Consider the following 21,419-nt stretch of genomic DNA (forward strand, 5'->3'; position numbering starts at 1 on the left):
AAAGCAACTGCACGTGGTGTTCCCAGGCGGTCAATCATCCAGATACTAACATCACGTCCGACCTCGCTTGACTTCGGTGATCGGACGGGCACCGGTAGACCAACGTGGTATGGCAGTTGCTTGGTTTAATATGTATCATGGAGCGATAAAAAACAGAAGTTACCTGCAGAGTTTAAAAAAAGCAACTGCACGTGTTGTTTCCAGGCGGTCAATCATCCAGATACTAACATCACGTCCGACCTCGCTTGACTTCGGTGATCGGACGGGTACCGGTAGACCAACGTGGTATGGCAGTTGCTTGGTTTAATATGTATCATGGAGCGATAAAAAACAGAAGTTACCTGCAGAGTTTAAAAAAAAAGCAACTGCACGTGGTGTTCCCAGGCGGTCACCCATCCAGGTACTAACCACGCCCGACGTCGCTTGACTTCGGTGATCGGACGGGAACCGGTAGACCAACGTGGTATGGCAGTTGCTTGGTAATAAGTGTATCATGGGCCGATAAAAAACCAGAAGTTACTTGAAGACTTAAAAAAAAAGCAACTGCACGTGGTGTTTCCAGGCGGTCAATCATCCAGATACTAACATCACGTCCGACCTCGCTTGACTTCGGTGATCGGCCGGGCACCGGTAGACCAACGTGGTATGGCAGTTGCTTGGTTTAATATGTATCATGTAGCGATAAAAAACAGAAGTTACCTGCAGAGTTTAAAAAAAAAGCAACTGCACGTGGTGTTTCCAGGCGGTCAATCATCCAGATACTAACATCACGTCCGACCTCGCTTGACTTCGGTGATCGGACGGGCACCGGTAGACCAACGTGGTATGGCAGTTGCTTGGTTTAATATGTATCATGTAGCGATAAAAAACAGAAGTTACCTGCAGAGTTTAAAAAAAAAAGCAACTGCACGTGGTGTTCCCAGGCGGTCACCCATCCAGGTACTAACCACGCCCGACGTCGCTTGACTTCGGTGATCGGACGGGAACCGGTAGACCAACGTGGTATGGCAGTTGCTTGGTTTAATATGTATCATGGAGCGATAAAAAACAGAAGTTACCTGCAGAGTTTAAAAAAAAGCAACTGCACGTGTTGTTTCCAGGCGGTCAATCATCCAGATACTAACATCACGTCCGACCTCGCTTGACTTCGGTGATCGGACGGGCACCGGTAGACCAACGTGGTATGGCAGTTGCTTGGTTTAATATGTATCATGGAGCGATAAAAAACAGAAGTTACCTGCAGGGTTAAAAAAAAAAAGCAACTGCACGTGGTGTTCCCAGGCGGTCAATCATCCAGATACTAACATCACGTCCGACCTCGCTTGACTTCGGTGATCGGACGGGCACCGGTAGACCAACGTGGTATGGCAGTTGCTTGGTTTAATATGTATCATGGAGCGATAAAAAACAGAAGTTACCTGCAGAGTTTAAAAAAAGCAACTGCACGTGTTGTTTCCAGGCGGTCAATCATCCAGATACTAACATCACGTCCGACCTCGCTTGACTTCGGTGATCGGACGGGTACCGGTAGACCAACGTGGTATGGCAGTTGCTTGGTAATAAGTGTATCATGGGCCGATAAAAAACAGAAGTTACCTGCAGAGTTTAAAAAAAAGCAACTGCACCTGGTGTTTCCAGGCGGTCAATCATCCAGATACTAACATCACGTCCGACCTCGCTTGACTTCGGTGATCGGACGGGCACCGGTAGACCAACGTGGTATGGCAGTTGCTTGGTTTAATATGTATCATGTAGCGATAAAAAACAGAAGTTACCTGCAGAGTTTAAAAAAGAAGCAACTGCACGTGGTGTTCCCAGGCGGTCAATCATCCAGATACTAACATCACGTCCGACCTCGCTTGACTTCGGTGATCGGACGGGCACCGGTAGACCAACGTGGTATGGCAGTTGCTTGGTTTAATATGTATCATGGAGCGATAAAAAACAGAAGTTACCTGCAGGGTTAAAAAAAAAAGCAACTGCACGTGGTGTTCCCAGGCGGTCAATCATCCAGATACTAACATCACGTCCGACCTCGCTTGACTTCGGTGATCGGACGGGCACCGGTAGACCAACGTGGTATGGCAGTTGCTTGGTTTAATATGTATCATGGAGCGATAAAAAACAGAAGTTACCTGCAGAGTTTAAAAAAAGCAACTGCACGTGTTGTTTCCAGGCGGTCAATCATCCAGATACTAACATCACGTCCGACCTCGCTTGACTTCGGTGATCGGACGGGTACCGGTAGACCAACGTGGTATGGCAGTTGCTTGGTTTAATATGTATCATGGAGCGATAAAAAACAGAAGTTACCTGCAGAGTTTAAAAAAAAGCAACTGCACGTGGTGTTTCCAGGCGGTCAATCATCCAGATACTAACATCACGTCCGACCTCGCTTGACTTCGGTGATCGGACGGGCACAGGTAGACCAACGTGGTATGGCAGTTGCTTGGTAATAAGTGTATCATGGGCCGATAAAAAACCAGAAGTTACTTGAAGACTTAAAAAAAAGCAACTGCACGTGGTGTTCCCAGGCGGTCACCCATCCAGGTACTAACCACGCCCGACGTCGCTTGACTTCGGTGATCGGACGGGAACCGGTAGACCAACGTGGTATGGCAGTTGCTTGGTTTAATATGTATCATGGAGCGATAAAAAACAGAAGTTACCTGCAGAGTTTAAAAAAAAGCAACTGCACGTGGTGTTCCCAGGCGGTCACCCATCCAGGTACTAACCACGCCCGACGTCGCTTGACTTCGGTGATCGGACGGGAACCGGTAGACCAACGTGGTATGGCAGTTGCTTGGTTGAATATGTATCATGTAGCGATAAAAAACAGAAGTTACTTGCAGAGTTTAAAAAAAAAGCAACTGCACGTGGTGTTCCCAGGCGGTCACCCATCCAGGTACTAACCACGCCCGACGTCGCTTGACTTCGGTGATCGGACGGGAACCGGTAGACCAACGTGGTATGGCAGTTGCTTGGTAATAAGTGTATCATGGGCCGATAAAAAACCAGAAGTTACTTGAAGACTTAAAAAAAAGCAACTGCACGTGGTGTTCCCAGGCGGTCACCCATCCAGGTACTAACCACGCCCGACGTCGCTTGACTTCGGTGATCGGACGGGAACCGGTAGACCAACGTGGTATGGCAGTTGCTTGGTTGAATATGTATCATGAAGCGATAAAAAACAGAAGTTACTTGCAGAGTTTAAAAAAAAAGCAACTGCACGTGGTGTTCCCAGGCGGTCACCCATCCAGGTACTAACCACGCCCGACGTCGCTTGACTTCGGTGATCGGACGGGAACCGGTAGACCAACGTGGTATGGCAGTTGCTTGGTAATAAGTGTATCATGGGCCGATAAAAACCCAGAAGTTACTTGAAGACTTAAAAAAAAGCAACTGCACGTGGTGTTCCCAGGCGGTCACCCATCCAGGTACTAACCACGCCCGACGTCGCTTGACTTCGGTGATCGGACGGGAACCGGTAGACCAACGTGGTATGGCAGTTGCTTGGTTTAATATGTATCATGGAGCGATAAAAAACAGAAGTTACCTGCAGAGTTTAAAAAAAAGCAACTGCACGTGTTGTTTCCAGGCGGTCAATCATCCAGATACTAACATCACGTCCGACCTCGCTTGACTTCGGTGATCGGACGGGCACCGGTAGACCAACGTGGTATGGCAGTTGCTTGGTTTAATATGTATCATGTAGCGATAAAAAACAGAAGTTACCTGCAGAGTTTAAAAAAAAGCAACTGCACGTGGTGTTTCCAGGCGGTCAATCATCCAGATACTAACATCACGTCCGACCTCGCTTGACTTCGGTGATCGGACGGGCACCGGTAGACCAACGTGGTATGGCAGTTGCTTGGTTTAATATGTATCATGTAGCGATAAAAAACAGAAGTTACCTGCAGAGTTTAAAAAAAAAGCAACTGCACGTGGTGTTTCCAGGCGGTCAATCATCCAGATACTAACATCACGTCCGACCTCGCTTGACTTCGGTGATCGGACGGGCACCGGTAGACCAACGTGGTATGGCAGTTGCTTGGTTTAATATGTATCATGGAGCGATAAAAAACAGAAGTTACCTGCAGAGTTTAAAAAAAAAGCAACTGCACGTGGTGTTTCCAGGCGGTCAATCATCCAGATACTAACATCACGTCCGACCTCGCTTGACTTCGGTGATCGGCCGGGCACCGGTAGACCAACGTGGTATGGCAGTTGCTTGGTTTAATATGTATCATGTAGCGATAAAAAACAGAAGTTACCTGCAGAGTTTAAAAAAAAAGCAACTGCACGTGGTGTTCCCAGGCGGTCACCCATCCAGGTACTAACCACGCCCGACGTCGCTTGACTTCGGTGATCGGACGGGAACCGGTAGACCAACGTGGTATGGCAGTTGCTTGGTTTAATATGTATCATGGAGCGATAAAAAACAGAAGTTACCTGCAGAGTTTAAAAAAAAGCAACTGCACGTGTTGTTTCCAGGCGGTCAATCATCCAGATACTAACATCACGTCCGACCTCGCTTGACTTCGGTGATCGGACGGGTACCGGTAGACCAACGTGGTATGGCAGTTGCTTGGTTTAATATGTATCATGGAGCGATAAAAAACAGAAGTTACCTGCAGAGTTTAAAAAAAAGCAACTGCACGTGGTGTTTCCAGGCGGTCAATCATCCAGATACTAACATCACGTCCGACCTCGCTTGACTTCGGTGATCGGACGGGCACCGGTAGACCAACGTGGTATGGCAGTTGCTTGGTTTAATATGCATCATGTAGCGATAAAAAACAGAAGTTACCTGCAGAGTTTAAAAAAAAAGCAACTGCACGTGGTGTTTCCAGGCGGTCAATCATCCAGATACTAACATCACGTCCGACCTCGCTTGACTTCGGTGATCGGACGGGCACCGGTAGACCAACGTGGTATGGCAGTTGCTTGGTTTAATATGTATCATGTAGCGATAAAAAACAGAAGTTACCTGCAGAGTTTAAAAAAAAAGCAACTGCACGTGGTGTTCCCAGGCGGTCACCCATCCAGGTACTAACCACGCCCGACGTCGCTTGACTTCGGTGATCGGACGGGAACCGGTAGACCAACGTGGTATGGCAGTTGCTTGGTAATAAGTGTATCATGGGCCGATAAAAAACCAGAAGTTACTTGAAGACTTAAAAAAAAAGCAACTGCACGTGGTGTTTCCAGGCGGTCAATCATCCAGATACTAACATCACGTCCGACCTCGCTTGACTTCGGTGATCGGCCGGGCACCGGTAGACCAACGTGGTATGGCAGTTGGTTGGTTTAATATGTATCATGTAGCGATAAAAAACAGAAGTTACCTGCAGAGTTTAAAAAAAAAGCAACTGCACGTGGTGTTCCCAGGCGGTCACCCATCCAGGTACTAACCACGCCCGACGTCGCTTGACTTCGGTGATCGGACGGGAACCGGTAGACCAACGTGGTATGGCAGTTGCTTGGTTTAATATGTATCATGGAGCGATAAAAAACAGAAGTTACCTGCAGAGTTTAAAAAAAAGCAACTGCACGTGTTGTTTCCAGGCGGTCAATCATCCAGATACTAACATCACGTCCGACCTCGCTTGACTTCGGTGATCGGACGGGCACCGGTAGACCAACGTGGTATGGCAGTTGCTTGGTTTAATATGTATCATGTAGCGATAAAAAACAGAAGTTACCTGCAGAGTTTAAAAAAAAAGCAACTGCACGTGGTGTTCCCAGGCGGTCACCCATCCAGGTACTAACCACGCCCGACGTCGCTTGACTTCGGTGATCGGACGGGAACCGGTAGACCAACGTGGTATGGCAGTTGCTTGGTTTAATATGTATCATGTAGCGATAAAAAACAGAAGTTACCTGCAGAGTTTAAAAAAAAAGCAACTGCACGTGGTGTTCCCAGGCGGTCACCCATCCAGGTACTAACCACGCCCGACGTCGCTTGACTTCGGTGATCGGACGGGAACCGGTAGACCAACGTGGTATGGCAGTTGCTTGGTTGAATATGTATCATGTAGCGATAAAAAACAGAAGTTACTTGCAGAGTTTAAAAAAAAAGCAACTGCACGTGGTGTTCCCAGGCGGTCACCCATCCAGGTACTAACCACGCCCGACGTCGCTTGACTTCGGTGATCGGACGGGAACCGGTAGACCAACGTGGTATGGCAGTTGCTTGGTAATAAGTGTATCATGGGCCGATAAAAAACCAGAAGTTACTTGAAGACTTAAAAAAAAGCAACTGCACGTGGTGTTCCCAGGCGGTCACCCATCCAGGTACTAACCACGCCCGACGTCGCTTGACTTCGGTGATCGGACGGGAACCGGTAGACCAACGTGGTATGGCAGTTGCTTGGTTGAATATGTATCATGTAGCGATAAAAAACAGAAGTTACTTGCAGAGTTTAAAAAAAAAGCAACTGCACGTGGTGTTCCCAGGCGGTCACCCATCCAGGTACTAACCACGCCCGACGTCGCTTGACTTCGGTGATCGGACGGGAACCGGTAGACCAACGTGGTATGGCAGTTGCTTGGTAATAAGTGTATCATGGGCCGATAAAAAACCAGAAGTTACTTGAAGACTTAAAAAAAAGCAACTGCACGTGGTGTTCCCAGGCGGTCACCCATCCAGGTACTAACCACGCCCGACGTCGCTTGACTTCGGTGATCGGACGGGCACCGGTAGACCAACGTGGTATGGCAGTTGCTTGGTTTAATATGTATCATGGAGCGATAAAAAACAGAAGTTACCTGCAGGGTTAAAAAAAAAAAGCAACTGCACGTGGTGTTCCCAGGCGGTCAATCATCCAGATACTAACATCACGTCCGACCTCGCTTGACTTCGGTGATCGGACGGGCACCGGTAGACCAACGTGGTATGGCAGTTGCTTGGTTTAATATGTATCATGGAGCGATAAAAAACAGAAGTTACCTGCAGAGTTTAAAAAAAGCAACTGCACGTGTTGTTTCCAGGCGGTCAATCATCCAGATACTAACATCACGTCCGACCTCGCTTGACTTCGGTGATCGGACGGGTACCGGTAGACCAACGTGGTATGGCAGTTGCTTGGTAATAAGTGTATCATGGGCCGATAAAAAACAGAAGTTACCTGCAGAGTTTAAAAAAAAGCAACTGCACCTGGTGTTTCCAGGCGGTCAATCATCCAGATACTAACATCACGTCCGACCTCGCTTGACTTCGGTGATCGGACGGGCACCGGTAGACCAACGTGGTATGGCAGTTGCTTGGTTTAATATGTATCATGTAGCGATAAAAAACAGAAGTTACCTGCAGAGTTTAAAAAAGAAGCAACTGCACGTGGTGTTCCCAGGCGGTCAATCATCCAGATACTAACATCACGTCCGACCTCGCTTGACTTCGGTGATCGGACGGGCACCGGTAGACCAACGTGGTATGGCAGTTGCTTGGTTTAATATGTATCATGGAGCGATAAAAAACAGAAGTTACCTGCAGGGTTAAAAAAAAAAGCAACTGCACGTGGTGTTCCCAGGCGGTCAATCATCCAGATACTAACATCACGTCCGACCTCGCTTGACTTCGGTGATCGGACGGGCACCGGTAGACCAACGTGGTATGGCAGTTGCTTGGTTTAATATGTATCATGGAGCGATAAAAAACAGAAGTTACCTGCAGAGTTTAAAAAAAGCAACTGCACGTGTTGTTTCCAGGCGGTCAATCATCCAGATACTAACATCACGTCCGACCTCGCTTGACTTCGGTGATCGGACGGGTACCGGTAGACCAACGTGGTATGGCAGTTGCTTGGTTTAATATGTATCATGGAGCGATAAAAAACAGAAGTTACCTGCAGAGTTTAAAAAAAAGCAACTGCACGTGGTGTTTCCAGGCGGTCAATCATCCAGATACTAACATCACGTCCGACCTCGCTTGACTTCGGTGATCGGACGGGCACAGGTAGACCAACGTGGTATGGCAGTTGCTTGGTTTAATATGTATCATGTAGCGATAAAAAACAGAAGTTACCTGCAGAGTTTAAAAAAAAAGCAACTGCACGTGGTGTTCCCAGGCGGTCACCCATCCAGGTACTAACCACGCCCGACGTCGCTTGACTTCGGTGATCGGACGGGAACCGGTAGACCAACGTGGTATGGCAGTTGCTTGGTTGAATATGTATCATGTAGCGATAAAAAACAGAAGTTACTTGCAGAGTTTAAAAAAAAAGCAACTGCACGTGGTGTTCCCAGGCGGTCACCCATCCAGGTACTAACCACGCCCGACGTCGCTTGACTTCGGTGATCGGACGGGAACCGGTAGACCAACGTGGTATGGCAGTTGCTTGGTAATAAGTGTATCATGGGCCGATAAAAAACCAGAAGTTACTTGAAGACTTAAAAAAAAGCAACTGCACGTGGTGTTCCCAGGCGGTCACCCATCCAGGTACTAACCACGCCCGACGTCGCTTGACTTCGGTGATCGGACGGGAACCGGTAGACCAACGTGGTATGGCAGTTGCTTGGTTGAATATGTATCATGAAGCGATAAAAAACAGAAGTTACTTGCAGAGTTTAAAAAAAAAGCAACTGCACGTGGTGTTCCCAGGCGGTCACCCATCCAGGTACTAACCACGCCCGACGTCGCTTGACTTCGGTGATCGGACGGGAACCGGTAGACCAACGTGGTATGGCAGTTGCTTGGTAATAAGTGTATCATGGGCCGATAAAAACCCAGAAGTTACTTGAAGACTTAAAAAAAAGCAACTGCACGTGGTGTTCCCAGGCGGTCACCCATCCAGGTACTAACCACGCCCGACGTCGCTTGACTTCGGTGATCGGACGGGAACCGGTAGACCAACGTGGTATGGCAGTTGCTTGGTTTAATATGTATCATGGAGCGATAAAAAACAGAAGTTACCTGCAGAGTTTAAAAAAAAGCAACTGCACGTGTTGTTTCCAGGCGGTCAATCATCCAGATACTAACATCACGTCCGACCTCGCTTGACTTCGGTGATCGGACGGGCACCGGTAGACCAACGTGGTATGGCAGTTGCTTGGTTTAATATGTATCATGTAGCGATAAAAAACAGAAGTTACCTGCAGAGTTTAAAAAAAAGCAACTGCACGTGGTGTTTCCAGGCGGTCAATCATCCAGATACTAACATCACGTCCGACCTCGCTTGACTTCGGTGATCGGACGGGCACCGGTAGACCAACGTGGTATGGCAGTTGCTTGGTTTAATATGTATCATGTAGCGATAAAAAACAGAAGTTACCTGCAGAGTTTAAAAAAAAAGCAACTGCACGTGGTGTTTCCAGGCGGTCAATCATCCAGATACTAACATCACGTCCGACCTCGCTTGACTTCGGTGATCGGACGGGCACCGGTAGACCAACGTGGTATGGCAGTTGCTTGGTTTAATATGTATCATGGAGCGATAAAAAACAGAAGTTACCTGCAGAGTTTAAAAAAAAAGCAACTGCACGTGGTGTTTCCAGGCGGTCAATCATCCAGATACTAACATCACGTCCGACCTCGCTTGACTTCGGTGATCGGCCGGGCACCGGTAGACCAACGTGGTATGGCAGTTGCTTGGTTTAATATGTATCATGTAGCGATAAAAAACAGAAGTTACCTGCAGAGTTTAAAAAAAAAGCAACTGCACGTGGTGTTCCCAGGCGGTCACCCATCCAGGTACTAACCACGCCCGACGTCGCTTGACTTCGGTGATCGGACGGGAACCGGTAGACCAACGTGGTATGGCAGTTGCTTGGTTTAATATGTATCATGGAGCGATAAAAAACAGAAGTTACCTGCAGAGTTTAAAAAAAAGCAACTGCACGTGTTGTTTCCAGGCGGTCAATCATCCAGATACTAACATCACGTCCGACCTCGCTTGACTTCGGTGATCGGACGGGTACCGGTAGACCAACGTGGTATGGCAGTTGCTTGGTTTAATATGTATCATGGAGCGATAAAAAACAGAAGTTACCTGCAGAGTTTAAAAAAAAGCAACTGCACGTGGTGTTTCCAGGCGGTCAATCATCCAGATACTAACATCACGTCCGACCTCGCTTGACTTCGGTGATCGGACGGGCACCGGTAGACCAACGTGGTATGGCAGTTGCTTGGTTTAATATGTATCATGTAGCGATAAAAAACAGAAGTTACCTGCAGAGTTTAAAAAAAAAGCAACTGCACGTGGTGTTTCCAGGCGGTCAATCATCCAGATACTAACATCACGTCCGACCTCGCTTGACTTCGGTGATCGGACGGGCACCGGTAGACCAACGTGGTATGGCAGTTGCTTGGTTTAATATGTATCATGTAGCGATAAAAAACAGAAGTTACCTGCAGAGTTTAAAAAAAAAGCAACTGCACGTGGTGTTCCCAGGCGGTCACCCATCCAGGTACTAACCACGCCCGACGTCGCTTGACTTCGGTGATCGGACGGGAACCGGTAGACCAACGTGGTATGGCAGTTGCTTGGTAATAAGTGTATCATGGGCCGATAAAAAACCAGAAGTTACTTGAAGACTTAAAAAAAAAGCAACTGCACGTGGTGTTTCCAGGCGGTCAATCATCCAGATACTAACATCACGTCCGACCTCGCTTGACTTCGGTGATCGGCCGGGCACCGGTAGACCAACGTGGTATGGCAGTTGCTTGGTTTAATATGTATCATGTAGCGATAAAAAACAGAAGTTACCTGCAGAGTTTAAAAAAAAAGCAACTGCACGTGGTGTTCCCAGGCGGTCACCCATCCAGGTACTAACCACGCCCGACGTCGCTTGACTTCGGTGATCGGACGGGAACCGGTAGACCAACGTGGTATGGCAGTTGCTTGGTTTAATATGTATCATGGAGCGATAAAAAACAGAAGTTACCTGCAGAGTTTAAAAAAAAGCAACTGCACGTGTTGTTTCCAGGCGGTCAATCATCCAGATACTAACATCACGTCCGACCTCGCTTGACTTCGGTGATCGGACGGGCACCGGTAGACCAACGTGGTATGGCAGTTGCTTGGTTTAATATGTATCATGTAGCGATAAAAAACAGAAGTTACCTGCAGAGTTTAAAAAAAAAGCAACTGCACGTGGTGTTCCCAGGCGGTCACCCATCCAGGTACTAACCACGCCCGACGTCGCTTGACTTCGGTGATCGGACGGGAACCGGTAGACCAACGTGGTATGGCAGTTGCTTGGTTTAATATGTATCATGTAGCGATAAAAAACAGAAGTTACCTGCAGAGTTTAAAAAAAAAGCAACTGCACGTGGTGTTCCCAGGCGGTCACCCATCCAGGTACTAACCACGCCCGACGTCGCTTGACTTCGGTGATCGGACGGGAACCGGTAGACCAACGTGGTATGGCAGTTGCTTGGTTGAATATGTATCATGTAGCGATAAAAAACAGAAGTTACTTGCAGAGTTTAAAAAAAAAGCAACTGCACGTGGTGTTCCCAGGCGGTCACCCATCCAGGTACTAACCACGCCCGACGTCGCTTGACTTCGGTGATCGGACGGGAACCGGTAGACCAACGTGGTATGGCAGTTGCTTGGTAATAAGTGTATCATGGGCCGATAAAAAACCAGAAGTTACTTGAAGACTTAAAAAAAAGCAACTGCACGTGGTGTTCCCAGGCGGTCACCCATCCAGGTACTAACCACGCCCGACGTCGCTTGACTTCGGTGATCGGACGGGAACCGGTAGACCAACGTGGTATGGCAGTTGCTTGGTTGAATATGTATCATGTAGCGATAAAAAACAGAAGTTACTTGCAGAGTTTAAAAAAAAAGCAACTGCACGTGGTGTTCCCAGGCGGTCACCCATCCAGGTACTAACCACGCCCGACGTCGCTTGACTTCGGTGATCGGACGGGAACCGGTAGACCAACGTGGTATGGCAGTTGCTTGGTAATAAGTGTATCATGGGCCGATAAAAAACCAGAAGTTACTTGAAGACTTAAAAAAAAGCAACTGCACGTGGTGTTCCCAGGCGGTCACCCATCCAGGTACTAACCACGCCCGACGTCGCTTGACTTCGGTGATCGGACGGGAACCGGCAGACCAACGTGGTATGGCAGTTGCTTGGTTTAATATGTATCATGGAGCGATAAAAAACAGAAGTTACCTGCAGAGTTTAAAAAAAAGCAACTGCACGTGTTGTTTCCAGGCGGTCAATCATCCAGATACTAACATCACGTCCGACCTCGCTTGACTTCGGTGATCGGACGGGTACCGGTAGACCAACGTGGTATGGCAGTTGCTTGGTTTAATATGTATCATGGAGCGATAAAAAACAGAAGTTACCTGCAGAGTTTAAAAAAAAGCAACTGCACGTGGTGTTTCCAGGCGGTCAATCATCCAGATACTAACATCACGTCCGACCTCGCTTGACTTCGGTGATCGGACGGGCACCGGTAGACCAACGTGGTATGGCAGTTGCTTGGTTTAATATGTATCATGTAGCGATAAAAAACAGAAGTTACCTGCAGAGTTTAAAAAAAAAGCAACTGCACGTGGTGTTTCCAGGCGGTCAATCATCCAGATACTAACATCACGTCCGACCTCGCTTGACTTCGGTGATCGGACGGGCACCGGTAGACCAACGTGGTATGGCAGTTGCTTGGTTTAATATGTATCATGGAGCGATAAAAAACAGAAGTTACCTGCAGAGTTTAAAAAAAGCAACTGCACGTGGTGTTCCCAGGCGGTCAATCATCCAGATACTAACATCACGTCCGACCTCGCTTGACTTCGGTGATCGGACGGGCACCGGTAGACCAACGTGGTATGGCAGTTGCTTGGTTTAATATGTATCATGGAGCGATAAAAAACAGAAGTTACCTGCAGAGTTTGAAAAAAGCAACTGCACGTGGTGTTCCCAGGCGGTCAATCATCCAGATACTAACATCACGTCCGACCTCGCTTGACTTCGGTGATCGGACGGGTACCGGTAGACCAACGTGGTATGGCAGTTGCTTGGTTTAATATGTATCATGGAGCGATAAAAAACAGAAGTTACCTGCAGAGTTTAAAAAAAAGCAACTGCACGTGGTGTTTCCAGGCGGTCAATCATCCAGATACTAACATCACGTCCGACCTCGCTTGACTTCGGTGATCGGACGGGCACCGGTAGACCAACGTGGTATGGCAGTTGCTTGGTTTAATATGTATCATGTAGCGATAAAAAACAGAAGTTACCTGCAGAGTTTAAAAAAAAAGCAACTGCACGTGGTGTTCCCAGGCGGTCACCCATCCAGGTACTAACCACGCCCGACGTCGCTTGACTTCGGTGATCGGACGGGAACCTCAACTCAAAACAACTTTATTTACATATTAGCGGTTATTACATTACACCTTAAAAGCTAGTTATATACAGGATATATACGAAAAGTACGAGTGACTGCACCCTACATGTCGGACATGCATGGTGGTGCGTCATAGTCCGTGTTTAAGGCACGGTGGACGATGTTATGTCCAATTGCAGTCAGAGGGTGCATTAACGGGAGCAGGCTGGACAGTTCAGCACCTGGGCTCTTGGCTCTTATGTGAACATTTGCGAAACTAATACGTACGTGTTTGTAAAACGACGTTTTAAGATATGTGGTTTGATTCATGACTTAATGTTGCTGGACTAGACATTATACTGGAAAAATTAGTGAAAAAACCAGTTCAAAGGGCGGCTTCAGGTACTTCGTAGCATTCAAAAAAGTTGGACTCTAATCTCTGAAACAGACTTTTAAAGTTTGTGCCAAACTTGTGACATAGACCGTCCAGCGTAGTGCCCGCGTTGTCAGGGGGCGGGGGGATCTATCCACTCCGTCCCGCAGCCACTACGCAGCGATCTGGGAATTCATGGGATGTGATGAGGTAGGGTGGGATGGGATAGTACCATTGTTGGTCAAGGTGGTCTCCACGGTTCGAAGAAGATTGGAAGCCGCTTGTAAGCTGGTCCGTGTTTGACGCGGTTTTCTGGATCGAACCGTAAACGGGTGAGATCTCTAGTCAAGGCAGAGGCAAAAACTTGGTATTTGTAAAATATGTTGGATATTCGGTCGATGTATTCGGAAACATACTCGACCCCGGCCATCTCGTGGAGGTCACGTATGCGAGTATATCTGCCGGCTGACAAAACTCCTCTTAATATTCGGTTTTGGAATACCTGTAACCTCTTCCTTTGCGAGTCAGATATTAGGCACCATACGGGTGCACCATAAAGCATTGTTGGTCTGATGAGTGCTTTATAGATTAGAAGCTTATTGGCCGGGCTCATGACCGATTTCGGACTGATGAGCGGGTACAGTTTCTGTTGGCCCGCAAAGGTTTTCTGGATGACATACGTGACGTGGTCCCTGAAAGATAGCCGTTCGTCGAGCATGATTCCGAGGTACTTCGCAGTCCTCTGTTGTTGGATCGACACCTCGCCCATCATCAGAGGATTTATGATCCGGTGATTGGTGATTTTCTTTGTGAAAACCACCAGTTCGGTCTTGGCTGGGTTCACTTTCAGCTTCCATTTACGGAAGTATGGTAGAAGGAGGGTGAGGTGATGTGCCAGTCGTTGTTTCGCCCCTTGGGCGTAGAAGCTGTGGTTGTAGATGACGGTGTCGTCCGCATAAAGGGCCAGTTTGGTAGTGGGGAATTTGGGAACGTCTGAAATATACAAGGAGTACAGCAGTGGGGACATTACTGTGCCTTGCGGCACTCCCGATATTAGCGGGTGGGAATGTGAGAGGGATTGTTCGATTTTAACTTTAAATGAACGTTCTGTTAAGTAGGAAAAAATGAGGGAAATAAAATGGAGAGGGAGGTTGAACATTACGGCGAGTTTGTACAAGAGGCCTGAGTGCCAGACGGTGTCGAATGCCCTTTCCATGTCTAGAAGGAGCATCGCCGTATTCATTTGGAGGTTATATGCGGTAAAGATGTCGTTGACAACCTTCGCCGCAAGTAAGGTGGTGTTGTGGCCTGGCCTAAAGCCAAATTGTTCGGGGGGGAGGATGTCTCTATCGGTCACGATCCTGTTCAGCCTTGTCAAAATCAGCTTTTCAGTCAACTTTGCCAAGGTGTTCAAGAGAGATATGGGACGATACGACGAGGGTAGGGAGAGGTCCTTGCCGGGTTTAGGAATGAGGATTATTACAGCCTTCTTCCAGTCTCCTGGGAAGTACTGCAGCCTGAGGATGGAATTTACTATGTGGGTGATTTGGACGATGGCTTTTTTGGGTAAATTTTTGAGGAGGGGATACGTTATGCCATCCGGTCCCGGTGCCTTGTTGTTCGGGAATCGGCGTAAACATTTACGGATTTCGGAGGGGGTGCATAGGATGGATTGATAGATGTGCGGGGGGATGGGGTAAGTTCTATCCGTGAATTTGCGGACGACCTCGTCAATTGCAACCTGTTCCCTGTCGACATTCGGAGTTCCTGCATGGATCGTGCTCAGGAAACTGGCAAATACCTCGGCCTTCCCCGCATCTGAAACGAATTCTTCGCCGTTGTGCCGGATGATAGGCAGTTTTTCATAATTCCTGCGGAGGTTTCGAGCCATTCTCCATAATGAGTTATCTCGTGTATTTAAGCCATGCAGAGTCCTCGACCAGCAATCGTTTCTGTGGGTACTTATTTTTTGCTTGATGGTAACCGTAAGGGCGTTAAACCGCAGGCGGTCCACTTCCCGCCTAAAAGTCTGCCACCTTTTTCGGACGTTATTTTTTAATTTTATTAGATCGGTGATGTGGGAGGGCAAGTTATCTGAAGGAGGCCTGTCCGGTACTTTTTTAGCCAACGCCCCTTGTTGACTCTGAATCATCTCTGTCAGGTTCCTAATTTCTCGGTCCAGAGCTTCAGGGGTATCCATTTGATTGGAGATGATACAATTTTTGGAGATATTAATCCTATAAAGATTCCAATCGAAATCCGCATAGGAATATTTTGTACCGCCGGATCGCGTCCTGAGCTCATTCCAAGAAACGCGTACCGGGAGATGATCCGAGTTGAGGGCGTTATCGGTGGTAAGATCTGACAGGTCGTTCAGGCCTCTGCTGATTCCCAGATCTATTGTGGTCGGTGACATTCCGTTAGGCGGGAAATGGGTGGGTGTGCCGGGATACAACAGATGCAAGTCCGCGGAATCGGTAATGAAATCCGCGAGTACGGTACCCCGACTATTCATCCGATGGTTGTTCCACAATCGGTGACGTGCATTGAAGTCTCCCAGCACCAACACCCTTCGGTTCGGAGGGAAGAAGGTATTGAGGTCGGCAGTTGTGAAGTTACGGGTGGGAGGAGCGTATACCCCGGAAAGGAGCACGCCATTTTCCAGCTGGACGGGAACCGGTAGACCAACGTGGTATGGCAGTTGCTTGGTAATAAGTGTATCATGGGCCGATAAAAAACCAGAAGTTACTTGAAGACTTAAAAAAAAAGCAACTGCACGTGGTGTTTCCAGGCGGTCAATCATCCAGATACTAACATCACGTCCGACCTCGCTTGACTTCGGTGATCGGACGGGCACCGGTAGACCAACGTGGTATGGCAGTTGCTTGGTTTAATATGTATCATGTAGCGATAAAAAACAGAAGTTACCTGCAGAGTTTAAAAAAAAAGCAACTGCACGTGGTGTTCCCAGGCGGTCACCCATCCAGGTACTAACCACGCCCGACGTCGCTTGACTTCGGTGATCGGACGGGAACTGGTAGACCAACGTGGTATGGCAGTTGCTTGGTTTAATATGTATCATGGAGCGATAAAAAACAGAAGTTACCTGCAGAGTTTAAAAAAAAGCAACTGCACTTGTTGTTTCCAGGCGGTCAATCATCCAGATACTAACATCACGTCCGACCTCGCTTGACTTCGGTGATCGGACGGGCACCGGTAGACCAACGTGGTATGGCAGTTGCTTGGTTTAATATGTATCATGTAGCGATAAAAAACAGAAGTTACCTGCAGAGTTTAAAAAAAAAGCAACTGCACGTGGTGTTCCCAGGCGGTCACCCATCCAGGTACTAACCACGCCCGACGTCGCTTGACTTCGGTGATCGGACGGGAACCGGTAGACCAACGTGGTATGGCAGTTGCTTGGTTTAATATGTATCATGGAGCGATAAAAAACAGAAGTTACCTGCAGAGTTTAAAAAAAAGCAACTGCACGTGTTGTTTCCAGGCGGTCAATCATCCAGATACTAACATCACGTCCGACCTCGCTTGACTTCGGTGATCGGACGGGCACCGGTAGACCAACGTGGTATGGCAGTTGCTTGGTTTAATATGTATCATGTAGCGATAAAAAACAGAAGTTACCTGCAGAGTTTAAAAAAAAAGCAACTGCACGTGGTGTTCCCAGGCGGTCACCCATCCAGGTACTAACCACGCCCGACGTCGCTTGACTTCGGTGATCGGACGGGAACCGGTAGACCAACGTGGTATGGCAGTTGCTTGGTTTAATATGTATCATGTAGCGATAAAAAACAGAAGTTACCTGCAGAGTTTAAAAAAAAAGCAACTGCACGTGGTGTTCCCAGGCGGTCACCCATCCAGGTACTAACCACGCCCGACGTCGCTTGACTTCGGTGATCGGACGGGAACCGGTAGACCAACGTGGTATGGCAGTTGCTTGGTTGAATATGTATCATGTAGCGATAAAAAACAGAAGTTACTTGCAGAGTTTAAAAAAAAAGCAACTGCACGTGGTGTTCCCAGGCGGTCACCCATCCAGGTACTAACCACGCCCGACGTCGCTTGACTTCGGTGATCGGACGGGAACCGGTAGACCAACGTGGTATGGCAGTTGCTTGGTAATAAGTGTATCATGGGCCGATAAAAAACCAGAAGTTACTTGAAGACTTAAAAAAAAGCAACTGCACGTGGTGTTCCCAGGCGGTCACCCATCCAGGTACTAACCACGCCCGACGTCGCTTGACTTCGGTGATCGGACGGGAACCGGTAGACCAACGTGGTATGGCAGTTGCTTGGTTGAATATGTATCATGTAGCGATAAAAAACAGAAGTTACTTGCAGAGTTTAAAAAAAAAGCAACTGCACGTGGTGTTCCCAGGCGGTCACCCATCCAGGTACTAACCACGCCCGACGTCGCTTAACTTCGGTGATCGGACGGGAACCGGTAGACCAACGTGGTATGGCAGTTGCTTGGTAATAAGTGTATCATGGGCCGATAAAAAACCAGAAGTTACTTGAAGACTTAAAAAAAAGCAACTGCACGTGGTGTTCCCAGGCGGTCACCCATCCAGGTACTAACCACGCCCGACGTCGCTTGACTTCGGTGATCGGACGGGAACCGGTAGACCAACGTGGTATGGCAGTTGCTTGGTTTAATATGTATCATGGAGCGATAAAAAACAGAAGTTACCTGCAGAGTTTAAAAAAAAGCAACTGCACGTGTTGTTTCCAGGCGGTCAATCATCCAGATACTAACATCACGTCCGACCTCGCTTGACTTCGGTGATCGGACGGGTACCGGTAGACCAACGTGGTATGGCAGTTGCTTGGTTTAATATGTATCATGGAGCGATAAAAAACAGAAGTTACCTGAAGAGTTTAAAAAAAAGCAACTGCACGTGGTGTTTCCAGGCGGTCAATCATCCAGATACTAACATCACGTCCGACCTCGCTTGACTTCGGTGATCGGACGGGCACCGGTAGACCAACGTGGTATGGCAGTTGCTTGGTTTAATATGTATCATGTAGCGATAAAAAACAGAAGTTACCTGCAGAGTTTAAAAAAAAGCAACTGCACGTGGTGTTTCCAGGCGGTCAATCATCCAGATACTAACATCACGTCCGACCTCGCTTGACTTCGGTGATCGGACGGGCACCGGTAGACCAACGTGGTATGGCAGTTGCTTGGTTTAATATGTATCATGTAGCGATAAAAAACAGAAGTTACCTGCAGAGTTTAAAAAAAAGCAACTGCACGTGTTGTTTCTAGGCGGTCAATCATCCAGATACTAACATCACGTCCGACCTCGCTTGACTTCGGTGATCGGACGGGTACCGGTAGACCAACGTGGTATGGCAGTTGCTTGGTTTAATATGTATCATGGAGCGATAAAAAACAGAAGTTACCTGCAGAGTTTAAAAAAAAGCAACTGCACGTGGTGTTTCCAGGCGGTCAATCATCCAGATACTAACATCACGTCCGACCTCGCTTGACTTCGGTGATCGGACGGGCACCGGTAGACCAACGTGGTATGGCAGTTGCTTGGTTTAATATGTATCATGTAGCGATAAAAAACAGAAGTTACCTGCAGAGTTTAAAAAAAAAGCAACTGCACGTGGTGTTCCCAGGCGGTCACCCATCCAGGTACTAACCACGCCCGACGTCGCTTAACTTCGGTGATCGGACGGGAACCGGTAGACCAACGTGGTATGGCAGTTGCTTGGTAATAAGTGTATCATGGGCCGATAAAAAACCAGAAGTTACTTGAAGACTTAAAAAAAAAGCAACTGCACGTGGTGTTTCCAGGCGGTCAATCATCCAGATACTAACATCACGTCCGACCTCGCTTGACTTCGGTGATCGGCCGGGCACCGGTAGACCAACGTGGTATGGCAGTTGCTTGGTTTAATATGTATCATGTAGCGATAAAAAACAGAAGTTACCTGCAGAGTTTAAAAAAAAAGCAACTGCACGTGGTGTTCCCAGGCGGTCACCCATCCAGGTACTAACCACGCCCGACGTCGCTTGACTTCGGTGATCGGACGGGAACCAAAACTCAACTCAAAACAACTTTATTTACATATTAATAATTACATATTACACCTTAATAGCTAAGTATATACATAAATATATTATATATACACAAAAATTAGAGAGTTCGCACTCAACATGTCGGACATGCACAAGAGTGCGACATAGGCCGCACGTGAGGCACGGTGGACGTTGTTATGTCCAGTCGTTATCAGAGGGTGCGTTAAAGGACGTATGCAGGACAGTTCACCACCTGGGCTCTTGGCTCTTATGTGACCATTTGCGAAACTAGAACCTACATGAGTAATACGAGTTTCCAAAATAGCTGTTTAATGTGGGACGTTATGCTGCTGGATTGGACTTTATACTGGAAAAGTGAGGAAAAAACCAGTTTCAAAGGCGGCTTCAGGTACCATGTAGCATTCAAAATTTTGGATCTAAAATCTTTGGAGTGCGTTTGCATGGTTCAGACCAAACTTGGGCCTTAAAGCATTCAGCGCAGTGTCCGCATTGTCAGGGGGGCGGAGGGGTACGCCGGTCCGTCCCCGCGACCACTACGCGGTGGTTTAAATGGTGTTTGAGGGGGGTGGGAAAGGCTGGTATGTGAGGTGGTGTTAGGGATGCTGATTAAGGGGGTCTCCAGGGTTCGGTGAAAATTGGGAGACGCTTGTACGCCGGTCCGTGCTTAACGGGTTGTTCGGGATCGAACCGCAAGCGGGTTATATCCCTGGTCAGGACGGAACCGAAGATTTGGCGTTCATAGAAGGTGTTGGAGGTCCTGTCGATGTACTCAGAGACATATTCGATCCCGGCAACCTCGTGGAGATCACGTATGCGCGCGTAGCTATTGGCAGACAATGCACCCCTCAGTATGCGATTCTGAATTTTCTGCAATTTTCTCCTTTGCGTGTCGGATATTGAGCACCATACGGGGGCAGCATACAGCATAATCGGTCTTATAAGCATTTTGTAAATTAAGAGTTTATTGGCAGGACTCATGACCGATTTGGGGCTGATTAGTGGGTATAGCTTTTGCTGACCCGCAAAGGTTTTTTGGATTGCATACGTGACGTGATCCCCGAAGGTGAGCCGTTCGTCGAGCACGACCCCGAGGTACTTCGCAGTCCTCCGTTGATGGATAGGGACTCCGTCAACCAGCAAGGGGTTTATGATTCGGTGATTGGTGATTTTCTTGGTGAAAACCACCAATTCGGTCTTTGCAGGGTTGACTTTTAGCTTCCATTTTTGGAAGAAAGGTAGAAGAAGGCTGAGGTGGTGTGCCAGTCTCTGTTTCGCGCCTTGGGCGAAAAAACTGTGGTTGTAGATGGCAGTGTCGTCCGCATAAAGGGCCAGTTTTGTGGTTGGGAGTTTCGGAATATCGGAGATGTACAGGGAGTACAGCAGTGGGGACATTACTGCACCCTGCGGAACTCCTGACTGTAGTAGATGGGACTGTGAGAGGGACTGTCCGATCCTTACTCTGAAGGAACGCCCTGTTAGGTAGGAGGCGATGAGTGAGATGAAATGGAGAGGAAGGTTAAGGACTACGGCGAGTTTGTACATAAGGCCAGCATGCCAAACCGTATCAAATGCTCTTTCCATGTCGAGGAGGAGCATGGCCGTGTTCATCTGTCGGTTGTATGCCTTATAAATGTCGTTGACAACCTTCGCCGCAATGAGGGTAGTGTTGTGACCGGGTCTAAAGCCGA

General features: G+C 48.0%; 40 non-coding genes across 40 annotated transcripts; all 40 read right to left on the reverse strand.

Annotated features, from left to right (window-relative positions):
* Positions 1-359: 359 nt before the first annotated feature.
* LOC136349947 (5S ribosomal RNA) lies at positions 360-477 on the reverse strand. Its single transcript, XR_010734015.1, has one exon. It is a non-coding gene; the product is annotated as a 5S ribosomal RNA (ribosomal RNA).
* A 421-nt stretch (positions 478-898) lies between these two features.
* Positions 899-1,016, reverse strand: LOC136349949 (5S ribosomal RNA). The gene has a single exon (XR_010734017.1). It is a non-coding gene; the product is annotated as a 5S ribosomal RNA (ribosomal RNA).
* A 1,493-nt stretch (positions 1,017-2,509) lies between these two features.
* Positions 2,510-2,627, reverse strand: LOC136349950 (5S ribosomal RNA). The gene has a single exon (XR_010734018.1). It is a non-coding gene; the product is annotated as a 5S ribosomal RNA (ribosomal RNA).
* A 59-nt stretch (positions 2,628-2,686) lies between these two features.
* LOC136349951 (5S ribosomal RNA) lies at positions 2,687-2,804 on the reverse strand. Its single transcript, XR_010734019.1, has one exon. It is a non-coding gene; the product is annotated as a 5S ribosomal RNA (ribosomal RNA).
* A 60-nt stretch (positions 2,805-2,864) lies between these two features.
* Positions 2,865-2,982, reverse strand: LOC136349953 (5S ribosomal RNA). Its single transcript, XR_010734020.1, has one exon. It is a non-coding gene; the product is annotated as a 5S ribosomal RNA (ribosomal RNA).
* A 59-nt stretch (positions 2,983-3,041) lies between these two features.
* Positions 3,042-3,159, reverse strand: LOC136349954 (5S ribosomal RNA). The gene has a single exon (XR_010734021.1). It is a non-coding gene; the product is annotated as a 5S ribosomal RNA (ribosomal RNA).
* Positions 3,160-3,219: 60 nt separating this feature from the next.
* Positions 3,220-3,337, reverse strand: LOC136349786 (5S ribosomal RNA). Its single transcript, XR_010733871.1, has one exon. It is a non-coding gene; the product is annotated as a 5S ribosomal RNA (ribosomal RNA).
* A 59-nt stretch (positions 3,338-3,396) lies between these two features.
* On the reverse strand, positions 3,397-3,514 carry LOC136349787 (5S ribosomal RNA). Its single transcript, XR_010733872.1, has one exon. It is a non-coding gene; the product is annotated as a 5S ribosomal RNA (ribosomal RNA).
* A 778-nt stretch (positions 3,515-4,292) lies between these two features.
* On the reverse strand, positions 4,293-4,410 carry LOC136349789 (5S ribosomal RNA). Its single transcript, XR_010733873.1, has one exon. It is a non-coding gene; the product is annotated as a 5S ribosomal RNA (ribosomal RNA).
* Positions 4,411-5,008: 598 nt separating this feature from the next.
* Positions 5,009-5,126, reverse strand: LOC136349790 (5S ribosomal RNA). The gene has a single exon (XR_010733874.1). It is a non-coding gene; the product is annotated as a 5S ribosomal RNA (ribosomal RNA).
* A 240-nt stretch (positions 5,127-5,366) lies between these two features.
* LOC136349791 (5S ribosomal RNA) lies at positions 5,367-5,484 on the reverse strand. The gene has a single exon (XR_010733875.1). It is a non-coding gene; the product is annotated as a 5S ribosomal RNA (ribosomal RNA).
* A 239-nt stretch (positions 5,485-5,723) lies between these two features.
* Positions 5,724-5,841, reverse strand: LOC136349793 (5S ribosomal RNA). Its single transcript, XR_010733878.1, has one exon. It is a non-coding gene; the product is annotated as a 5S ribosomal RNA (ribosomal RNA).
* A 60-nt stretch (positions 5,842-5,901) lies between these two features.
* LOC136349795 (5S ribosomal RNA) lies at positions 5,902-6,019 on the reverse strand. Its single transcript, XR_010733879.1, has one exon. It is a non-coding gene; the product is annotated as a 5S ribosomal RNA (ribosomal RNA).
* A 60-nt stretch (positions 6,020-6,079) lies between these two features.
* Positions 6,080-6,197, reverse strand: LOC136349796 (5S ribosomal RNA). Its single transcript, XR_010733880.1, has one exon. It is a non-coding gene; the product is annotated as a 5S ribosomal RNA (ribosomal RNA).
* Positions 6,198-6,256: 59 nt separating this feature from the next.
* On the reverse strand, positions 6,257-6,374 carry LOC136349797 (5S ribosomal RNA). Its single transcript, XR_010733881.1, has one exon. It is a non-coding gene; the product is annotated as a 5S ribosomal RNA (ribosomal RNA).
* A 60-nt stretch (positions 6,375-6,434) lies between these two features.
* On the reverse strand, positions 6,435-6,552 carry LOC136349798 (5S ribosomal RNA). The gene has a single exon (XR_010733882.1). It is a non-coding gene; the product is annotated as a 5S ribosomal RNA (ribosomal RNA).
* A 59-nt stretch (positions 6,553-6,611) lies between these two features.
* Positions 6,612-6,729, reverse strand: LOC136349904 (5S ribosomal RNA). The gene has a single exon (XR_010733983.1). It is a non-coding gene; the product is annotated as a 5S ribosomal RNA (ribosomal RNA).
* A 1,315-nt stretch (positions 6,730-8,044) lies between these two features.
* On the reverse strand, positions 8,045-8,162 carry LOC136349799 (5S ribosomal RNA). Its single transcript, XR_010733883.1, has one exon. It is a non-coding gene; the product is annotated as a 5S ribosomal RNA (ribosomal RNA).
* A 60-nt stretch (positions 8,163-8,222) lies between these two features.
* LOC136349801 (5S ribosomal RNA) lies at positions 8,223-8,340 on the reverse strand. The gene has a single exon (XR_010733884.1). It is a non-coding gene; the product is annotated as a 5S ribosomal RNA (ribosomal RNA).
* Positions 8,341-8,399: 59 nt separating this feature from the next.
* On the reverse strand, positions 8,400-8,517 carry LOC136349802 (5S ribosomal RNA). Its single transcript, XR_010733885.1, has one exon. It is a non-coding gene; the product is annotated as a 5S ribosomal RNA (ribosomal RNA).
* Positions 8,518-8,577: 60 nt separating this feature from the next.
* On the reverse strand, positions 8,578-8,695 carry LOC136349803 (5S ribosomal RNA). The gene has a single exon (XR_010733886.1). It is a non-coding gene; the product is annotated as a 5S ribosomal RNA (ribosomal RNA).
* Positions 8,696-8,754: 59 nt separating this feature from the next.
* On the reverse strand, positions 8,755-8,872 carry LOC136349804 (5S ribosomal RNA). Its single transcript, XR_010733887.1, has one exon. It is a non-coding gene; the product is annotated as a 5S ribosomal RNA (ribosomal RNA).
* A 778-nt stretch (positions 8,873-9,650) lies between these two features.
* Positions 9,651-9,768, reverse strand: LOC136349806 (5S ribosomal RNA). The gene has a single exon (XR_010733889.1). It is a non-coding gene; the product is annotated as a 5S ribosomal RNA (ribosomal RNA).
* A 598-nt stretch (positions 9,769-10,366) lies between these two features.
* Positions 10,367-10,484, reverse strand: LOC136349807 (5S ribosomal RNA). Its single transcript, XR_010733890.1, has one exon. It is a non-coding gene; the product is annotated as a 5S ribosomal RNA (ribosomal RNA).
* Positions 10,485-10,724: 240 nt separating this feature from the next.
* LOC136349808 (5S ribosomal RNA) lies at positions 10,725-10,842 on the reverse strand. The gene has a single exon (XR_010733891.1). It is a non-coding gene; the product is annotated as a 5S ribosomal RNA (ribosomal RNA).
* Positions 10,843-11,081: 239 nt separating this feature from the next.
* On the reverse strand, positions 11,082-11,199 carry LOC136349809 (5S ribosomal RNA). The gene has a single exon (XR_010733892.1). It is a non-coding gene; the product is annotated as a 5S ribosomal RNA (ribosomal RNA).
* Positions 11,200-11,259: 60 nt separating this feature from the next.
* LOC136349810 (5S ribosomal RNA) lies at positions 11,260-11,377 on the reverse strand. The gene has a single exon (XR_010733893.1). It is a non-coding gene; the product is annotated as a 5S ribosomal RNA (ribosomal RNA).
* Positions 11,378-11,437: 60 nt separating this feature from the next.
* Positions 11,438-11,555, reverse strand: LOC136349811 (5S ribosomal RNA). Its single transcript, XR_010733894.1, has one exon. It is a non-coding gene; the product is annotated as a 5S ribosomal RNA (ribosomal RNA).
* Positions 11,556-11,614: 59 nt separating this feature from the next.
* On the reverse strand, positions 11,615-11,732 carry LOC136349812 (5S ribosomal RNA). Its single transcript, XR_010733895.1, has one exon. It is a non-coding gene; the product is annotated as a 5S ribosomal RNA (ribosomal RNA).
* Positions 11,733-11,792: 60 nt separating this feature from the next.
* On the reverse strand, positions 11,793-11,910 carry LOC136349813 (5S ribosomal RNA). Its single transcript, XR_010733896.1, has one exon. It is a non-coding gene; the product is annotated as a 5S ribosomal RNA (ribosomal RNA).
* Positions 11,911-11,969: 59 nt separating this feature from the next.
* On the reverse strand, positions 11,970-12,087 carry LOC136349880 (5S ribosomal RNA). The gene has a single exon (XR_010733960.1). It is a non-coding gene; the product is annotated as a 5S ribosomal RNA (ribosomal RNA).
* Positions 12,088-16,607: 4,520 nt separating this feature from the next.
* LOC136349884 (5S ribosomal RNA) lies at positions 16,608-16,725 on the reverse strand. Its single transcript, XR_010733964.1, has one exon. It is a non-coding gene; the product is annotated as a 5S ribosomal RNA (ribosomal RNA).
* A 239-nt stretch (positions 16,726-16,964) lies between these two features.
* Positions 16,965-17,082, reverse strand: LOC136349814 (5S ribosomal RNA). The gene has a single exon (XR_010733897.1). It is a non-coding gene; the product is annotated as a 5S ribosomal RNA (ribosomal RNA).
* A 239-nt stretch (positions 17,083-17,321) lies between these two features.
* LOC136349815 (5S ribosomal RNA) lies at positions 17,322-17,439 on the reverse strand. Its single transcript, XR_010733898.1, has one exon. It is a non-coding gene; the product is annotated as a 5S ribosomal RNA (ribosomal RNA).
* Positions 17,440-17,499: 60 nt separating this feature from the next.
* LOC136349817 (5S ribosomal RNA) lies at positions 17,500-17,617 on the reverse strand. The gene has a single exon (XR_010733900.1). It is a non-coding gene; the product is annotated as a 5S ribosomal RNA (ribosomal RNA).
* Positions 17,618-17,677: 60 nt separating this feature from the next.
* Positions 17,678-17,795, reverse strand: LOC136349818 (5S ribosomal RNA). Its single transcript, XR_010733901.1, has one exon. It is a non-coding gene; the product is annotated as a 5S ribosomal RNA (ribosomal RNA).
* A 59-nt stretch (positions 17,796-17,854) lies between these two features.
* On the reverse strand, positions 17,855-17,972 carry LOC136349819 (5S ribosomal RNA). The gene has a single exon (XR_010733902.1). It is a non-coding gene; the product is annotated as a 5S ribosomal RNA (ribosomal RNA).
* Positions 17,973-18,032: 60 nt separating this feature from the next.
* LOC136349785 (5S ribosomal RNA) lies at positions 18,033-18,150 on the reverse strand. The gene has a single exon (XR_010733870.1). It is a non-coding gene; the product is annotated as a 5S ribosomal RNA (ribosomal RNA).
* A 59-nt stretch (positions 18,151-18,209) lies between these two features.
* On the reverse strand, positions 18,210-18,327 carry LOC136349820 (5S ribosomal RNA). The gene has a single exon (XR_010733903.1). It is a non-coding gene; the product is annotated as a 5S ribosomal RNA (ribosomal RNA).
* A 955-nt stretch (positions 18,328-19,282) lies between these two features.
* Positions 19,283-19,400, reverse strand: LOC136349903 (5S ribosomal RNA). The gene has a single exon (XR_010733982.1). It is a non-coding gene; the product is annotated as a 5S ribosomal RNA (ribosomal RNA).
* Positions 19,401-21,419: the final 2,019 nt, after the last annotated feature.

Source organism: Euwallacea fornicatus, unplaced genomic scaffold, assembly GCF_040115645.1.
Source record: "Euwallacea fornicatus isolate EFF26 unplaced genomic scaffold, ASM4011564v1 scaffold_68, whole genome shotgun sequence".
Classification (NCBI taxonomy): Eukaryota; Metazoa; Arthropoda; class Insecta; order Coleoptera; family Curculionidae; genus Euwallacea; species Euwallacea fornicatus.